Here is an 8,119-nt window from a genome sequence, read left to right as displayed (position 1 = left end):
AAAACTGACCTTTTCCAGTCCTGTGGCCACTGCTGAGTTTTCCAAACTTGCTGGCATATTGAGTGCAGCACTTTCACAGCATCATCTTTCAGGATTTGAAATAGCTCAACTGGAATTCCATCACCTCCACTAGCTTTGTTCGTAGTGATGCTTTCTAAGGCCCACTTGACTTCACATTCCAAGATGTCTGGCTCTAGATGAGTGATCACATCATCATGATTATCTGGGTTTGAAGATCTTTTTTGTACAGTTCTTCTGTGTATTCTTGCCACCTCTTCTTAATATCTTCTGCTTCTGTTAGGTCCAGACAATTTCTGTCCTTTATCGAGCCCATCTTTGCATGAAATGTTCCCTTGGTATCTCTAATTTTCTTGAAGAGATCTCTAGTTTTCCCCAGTCTGTTGTTTTCCTCTATCTCTTTGGATTGATCGCTGAGGAAGGCTTTCTTATCTCTTCTTGCTATTCTTTGGAACTCTGCATTCAGATGCTTATATCTTTCCTTTTCTCCTTTGCTTTTCGCCTCTCTTCTTTTCACAGCTATTTGTAAGGCCTCCCCAAACAGCCATTTTGCTTTTTTGTATTTCTTTTCCATGGGGATGGTCTTGATCTCTGTCTCCTGTACAATGTCACGGACCTCATTCCATAGTTCATCAGGCACTCTCTCTATCAGATCTAGTCGCTTAAATCTACTTCTCACTTCCACTGTATAATCATAAGGGATTTGATTTAGGTCATACCTGAATGGTCTAGCGGTTTTCCCTACTTTCTTCAATTTCAGTCTGAATTTGGCAATAACGAGTTCATGATCTGAGCCACAGTCAGCTCCTGGTCTTGTTTTTGTTGACTGTATAGAGCTTCTCCATCTTTAAAAAAACAATTAACTTTGCATAACATAATAAACTTGTACTTTCTTTTATCATTAAAATATCTTTAATACACTTCTCAATTTAAAATACCTGAGGCAATAAAAGAAGGAAAATAAAAAATATATATCAGTTTTCTTTTATATCTTTTATTATTATGTTTCTATAATCAAATATTATTTAAAATATAGTAAAGAGAGAAAGAACGGAAGGAGAGAGGGAAGAAGGGAAGGAATTCCAAGATTTACAACTAAGAAACCTTAGAACTCTGTATTTTAATCTTTAGAAACAATTGGCATAGACAAGTACATCTTAGATAATGCAACTCACTGAAAAAAAGTAATACAGGGAAGGAATTGTGGCCCTGGAGAATTCATACAGATCAGAGCAGGCCTCCTGCTTAATGGACTCCCCAGGGACCGCCAACACTCTCCAAGGCCTAGCACTGAGCTCAAGTCCCTCTGGCCATTGTTATATTGGAGGCTGAGTCAAGAAATTTTTCTGTTGGAAAGAAGGACTATAGGGATATTTCCTTGCTCAAAAACTCCACCTCTGCATCTTCTAAAAGAAAGACAAAGTTGAGGAAAGCCCACCAAGTCCTAGCCATATCTCTGGCTTTTGCTGGTTAGAAAGGATGCCATTTAGGTATCTTCTACTGAAAGCATCTCTTGTTGGCTGAAAGAGACCAGGTGAAGAAAACGGCCCTTCTCATTCAACTCCATCTTCTTCTAAAACTATCCACTCTGGGAGCTTGTGAGTGTACAAGCCATAAATAGTAACTACATCCTCATTCATCACCCTCCTGAGTTACCCTCTCAGGGGAGAGGGGTGACCATGCTATATTCCTTTGCTCTGCATGACACCCTCTAACTTTTTATTTTATCAGGTTTCTGTACAGTCTCTTCCTTTGCTTTTATTCCCCTTTTCCATATCCGTTATGCACAGAAGGTGGTCCAATTTGACTTGGCTTCATCCAAATCCCTAGTACCAACTCAGAGAATAGCATGGTCTTCGTGGGCTCTAATGTTAAGTCTTGATGTTATAGTGCCAACAGTGGATATTATCAACTCACAGACGCCCTCGAGTAACTGATGTGCACAGCCCTTGCCTCCCATTTAAGGGCTTCCTCTTGCCTGGCTTCCATGAAACCAGACTACTGTGCCAGTTCTACTTGTGTTGACACAGAAAAGGAGAGGGTTTCCATTTAGTAACAGAGAAACCCAAGGAATGTTGTCCCCAAATTTTTTAAAAAATATTTATTATTGTTTATTTATTTGGCTGCACTGGGTCTCAGTTGCAGCAAGCAGGATCTTCAACCTTTGTTTTGTGACATTCCAGATCTTTAGTTGGAGCATGTGGGATCTAGTTCCTTGAATAGGGGTTGAACCCAGGCTGCCTGCATTGGGATTGCTGAGTCTTGGCCACTAGACCTTAGAATTTCTAAGCTGGAATGGATTTTAGAACCCATTTGTTTTTCCCAGTTTCTTATTGAGAAACCCAAGGGAATTATTCATGAACTTACAGTGACACAGAAAGGTCTTGCGGCATCACCAGCTGTCACAATACCTCTAGCAATCATTCAAACACGCATCATGGACTGTCAGCAAGATGGTCGGCCAACATCTTTATGGCTTATTCACTATGTCAGGGAGCCTTCCTGTGGTTTGAACTCCATTCTTTTTGGAACCAAGAACAGGGTGCTCTGGAGGCTGTTTACAACTCCCTTCCTTTCCTTCTCCAGTCTGAATAGTCTCTTTTCTCCTTCCTTTCTGAGTTTGATTCTCTACATCTTCCATCCCACCATCTCCACCTTAGCCAATAAACCAATAGATATATTGCCTTGAGCTGGGAAAGGTTGATGAGGTCTGACATGGCAAGGTTGCCTCTGCTACACGACCTGTCCAGGGTCAGTCCTGAAGCTGACACCTCATCCCCAGCCGTGCTCTGAGACTCATAACACGTTGGAGATTTCTTTCTGTTCTTGTCCTTCTAAAGGGAAACATCAATGCTCCATGAAAGTTGGGAACACAACCACAGTCACTTTCTCTATTCTCCAAGAACTATCCAATAACACTCACATTCAGGTAGTACTATTTGTAACATTCTTGGTGATTTACCTCCTGACCCCCACAGGGAACCTGCTGATGCTGCTGGTGATCAGGACTGATTCCCACCTGCACACCCCCATATACTTCTTCCTCAGTCACCTCTCCTTCCTGGTTGCTTTCTATGCCTCAGTCATTGTGCCTAAGCTGCTAGAGAACCTGCTTTCCAAGTGGAAGACTATCTCCTTCCTTGAGTGTTTCACCCAGATCTCCTTGGTCATATTTTCAGGGGGCACTGAAATCTGCCTCCTTTCAGTCATGGCCTGTGACCAGTTCCAGGCTGTGTGCCACCTGCTGCTGTATGTGGGGACTATGAACAAGCAGGTGTGTGCTGGCCTGGCGGGAGCCTCCTGGGCCTAGGAATGGGGACTGGCCTGCTTAACTCCATCCTGCTGGCTCAGCAGCACTTCTGTGGCCCCAACCTCATCCGCAGTTTTGCCCGTGAGCTTCCTCCAGCGCTCCTGACCCTGTTCTGACCCCTGTTCTGACCCCTCCATGAGCGTTGCCTCTGCTCCGACTACCATGATGGTCCTGGGCCTCGGCACCCTTGTCCTAGTGCCGCTTTCTTATACCTGTATCAAGACAGCCCTGGGGATCAACTCTGCCACAGGTTGGAACAGATCTTCTCTATCTGCTCATCTCATTTTATTGTGATCTCCATCCTCATGAACATTAAGGTATATCATTGCTGAACCTTTGAATACGATGTACAATATTTTCCACTCTAAAGTAACCTTGGTCTATAGATCAGAACATTGCAAAGTAGCAGGAAAAAAATTTTATTGGAACTCAAAAGGCCTGGGCTCCATTTCCACCTCTGCTGTGGACTAGATGTGTGAATTATTTTTTAAAAAAGTCATTTTATTTCTGAGGCTTCAATTGTCTAACTCTGAAAAATAAGCTTATACAAAGACTGAAGTTTTTCTTATTTCCATTGAACTGTGATTTCAGTTCAGTTCAGTCGCTCAGTCATGTCCAACTCTTTGCAACCCCATGAATCACAGCACACCAGGCCTCCCTGTCCATCACCAACTCCCGGAGTTCACTCAAACCCACATTCATCGAGTCGGTGATGCCATCCAGCCATCTCATCCTCTGTTGTCCCCTTTTCCTCCTGCCCCCAATCCCTCCCAGCATCAAAGTGTTTTCCAATGAGTCAGCTCTTCACATGAGGTGGCCAAAGTACTAGAGCTTCAGCTTTAGCATCATTCCTTCCAAAGAACACCCAGGACTGATCTCCTTTAGAGTGAACTGGTTGGATCTCCTTGCAGTCCATGGGACTCTCAAGAGTCTTCTCCAACACCACAGTTCAAAAACATCAATTCTTCGGCGCTCAGCTTTCTTCACAGTCCAACTCTCACATTCATACATGACCACAGGAAAAACCATAGCCTAGACCAGATGGACCTTTGCCGGCAAAGTAATGTCTCTGCTTTTGAATATGCTATCTAGGTTGGTCATAACTTTCCTTCCAAGGAGTAAGCATCTTTTAATTTCATGGCTGCAATCACCATCTGCAGTGATTTTGGAGCCTAAAAAAATAAAGTCTGACACTGTTTCCACTGTTTCCCTATCTATTTGCCATGAAGTGATGGGACCAGATGCCATGATCTTCATTTTCTTAATATTGAGCTTTAAGCCAACTTTTTCACTCTCCTCTTTCACTTTCATCAAGAGGCTTTTTAGTTCCTCTTCACTTTCTGCCATAAGGGTGGTACCATCAGCATATCTGAGGTTATTGATATTTCTCCCAACAATCTTGATTCCAGCTTGTGCTTCCTCCAGTCCAGCGTTTCTCATGATGTACTCTGCATGTAAGTTAAATAAGCAGGGTGCCAATATACAGTCTTGACATACTCCTTTTCCTATTTGGAACCAGTCTGTTGTTCCATGTCCAGTTCTAACTGTTGCTTCCTGGCCTGCATATAGGTTTCTCAAGAGGCAGGTCAGGTGGTCTGGTATTCCCATCTCTTTCAAAATTTTCCACAGTTTATTGTGATCCACACAGTCAAAGGCTTTGGCATAGTCAATAAAGCAGAAATAGATGTTTTTCTGGTACTCTCTTCCTTTTTTGATGATCCAGCGGAAGTTGGCAATTTGATCTCTGGTTTCTCTGCCTTTTCTAGAACCAGCTTGACCATCTGGAAGTTCATGGTTCACGTATTGCTGAAGCCTGGCTTGGAGAATTTTGAGCATTATTTGGGAGTCATCAAAAGGGAAAATGAAAGTCTTTAGTAGACTTTTATTCAGTGTTGGACAAAAAAATTAAATACATCATCCTTAAAACATGCCATTTCTCTTTCCTACTGGAAGATGATGTCTCCAAAGCATATTTGTACTGTAACTATTGATTAGCTAGTTACTATGCTACAGCTGCTTTACACAATCAAGATCAATTTTAGTATGTATCACACCACAAGATAAACATTATTAACCTCATTTTCCAAAAGAATACTGAGTTTCAGGAGTAACCAGGTACCTTACAAAAGCTGCCAGAACAAGCTAGGAATGGAGCCAAAATATAAACTAAGGCTCACTGACTTGGAACCTCAAGCTCTTTTCTACCGTTCTACCGTGTTTCTCTCAGACAGAAACAGCTCTAGTTGATGGGTCCTTGCTCCCAGGAAACAGAGTAACTAATGGCCTGTGCTCTCTACTAGTGAACTGGAGATGTATTTGTACAAATTGAGAACTTTCCTCACCTGGTTGTTACTTGGCAAGGAGTAAGGGGTGGGAAATGATAAGGTCCAGGAGAGCTCACCTGTCCTGAGGACAAAACTCTTCAGCTCTCTTTTTCTCAATTTCCTCGTTTGCCATAAGGAGAATGATAAGACTTCTTCCAACCACTTCACAAAAACATTAGGAGGGATAAATTTAAAAATAAAAATGACAGTAAAATGAGTATCTTTTTTAACCAAGTACATAAAACCCACAAAGATCATTCCAGTGATAATGACACAATTGCAAAAATAAAATTTGAATGCTTCTTTCAAAAATATTCACAATGACACTTAACAATGTACACCCATGAGGAGAAGACAATGGCAACCCGCTCCAGTACTCTTGCCTGGAAAATCCCATGGACAGATGAGCCTGGTAGGCTACAGTCCCTGGGGTCACTAAGAGTAGGACAGGACTGAGTGACTTCACTTTCACTTTTCACTTTCATGCCTTGGAGAAGGAAATGGCAACCCACTCCAGTGTTCTTGCCTGGAGAATCCCAGGGACGGGGGAGCCTGGTGGGTTGCCGTCTATGGGGTCGCATGGAGCTGGACACGACTGAAGCAGCTTAGCAGCAGCAGCAGCAACATACACCCACAATTTTAATCTTACTATTTTGGATTCATATCTCATGCTAGATACATTTGTATCTTTCACTTTATTTACAAAGCTTGGCTTCTTTTCCAAGCCAAAGACAAATGTGCTAAAAAGGACAAAATTTTGGTCCAGTAAGCATTATAAAAATAATGGGCTGTGACTCTGAGGTAATTCCTAGAGCCATAAATGGTAGGGAAAAAATGACAACTTTATTAGACTATCATATAGTTTTGTTAGGAATGATCATCACAAGATAAGAACATGCAGTTGTATATATAGGGAAAAGAAGAGGTAAAAATCCTCAGATTATCAACATAACTACTAAGGAAAGATGCTTTGAAAACTGTGAAGTGCTATAGAAATGCATGAATTTTTTTTTTAAGTTTTATTCTAACCTGTAGCACTTAATATGCTGCAGAACTCCCTTTTTCTCCAGGGCAGTTCCTCTAATGTCTCGCATATGATCACTCATGTATGGAGGCATTTGAAAGCAGAAATGACTGACTTCTCACTGATAATAGTCATTTCTAGATGCTTCTACCACTGATAGCTGACAGCCCTGAGGACCATCCTTGCAGAATCTGGGACAGGATGGACACTGACTGCCCAACAGCATTGTGGCTTTTGTCTGGACCTCATTTTATTCCTTTGTGCAATTCCCTTCAAGGTACAGGACTCCAGCTTCCGGCTCAGTCCTGGAGCAAGTCCTATCCTTACAGTACAGTATGGTGACCCCACTACTGGACCCCCTTATCTACAGTCTGAAGAACCAGGAAGTGAAGGCAGCTCTAAGGAGGATGCTGGCCAGGAAGCCTAGGCTTACCTTCTAAGCCAGGCTCTACTGCCTCCTCATAATAGGAGGATAATAGCAGGAAAAGTCATGAGAAAGAAGAGGAGACAGAAAGACTTTGCTCCTAATTTATGTCAGCATGAATTCTTCTCCACAACAGAAGTCTTTGTTTGTCTGATCCCTGTGCCCTCCTCCAGTCAAGCAAGATGGGGAAACCTCTTGAGAACTAATGGCACCCATCCACAGGGGACCCAGTCACTGCACAAGAAAATCTTTTAGATAAATATATGAAGGATCTTTGAAAAACTAAAAACTAAACAACATATGATCCAGCAATTCTACTTCTGGGAGTATATCCAAAGTAAATGAAAACATTAACTCAAAAAGATATCTACAACCCCCCATGTTCATAGTAGCGTTATCTACAATAGCCAACACATGGAAAGATCCTATGTTTTCTTAATGGATGAATGGATAAAGAAGGCATGGATAAAGCTGTGGAATATTATTCAGCCATAAAAATGAGGTAATTCTACCATTCATGATAATATGGATCGACATTGAAAACATTATGCTGACTGAAATGTCAGACAAATGCAATAGGATCTGCCTTATTTGCAGAACATGGGGAAAAATCAAACTCATAGAAAACAAATGGTCATCAGAGGTAGAGGGGTGGGAAGAAGGGGGGTTGGAGGAAGGTGATTATAAGGTAAAATTTCCAGCGTAACATAAGTACCAGGGATGTGATGAAAAATATGATGACTCTAGTTAACACCATTGTATGATATATAGGAAATCTGTTAAGAGAGTAAATATTAGGGATTTACATCACTAGGAGTAAAGTTTTCCCTTTTTTTACTTCTTTGTTTCTTTATACTTATTTTTATAAGATAATTTATTTTTTTAGAAATATATTTGAGACACATTGAGAACTATAGCCCAGAAGACAACCTCTCAGATAACTCTGAGAAACTGCTCTGTTGAACCATTATTTTTTGCACAGCCATTTACATTATCAGAACACAGAATATACATCACAT

The 8,119-nt window shown here is 41.5% G+C and overlaps 1 pseudogene; it reads left to right on the top strand.

Moving 5' to 3' along the window:
* LOC102169835 lies at positions 1,067-7,825 on the top strand (annotated as a pseudogene).

Source organism: Capra hircus, chromosome 5 (genome assembly GCF_001704415.2).
Source record: "Capra hircus breed San Clemente chromosome 5, ASM170441v1, whole genome shotgun sequence".
Lineage (NCBI taxonomy): Eukaryota > Metazoa > Chordata > Mammalia > Artiodactyla > Bovidae > Capra > Capra hircus.
Note: the sequence above shows the minus strand (reverse complement) of the source record. Positions and strands in the feature narration are given on the sequence as shown.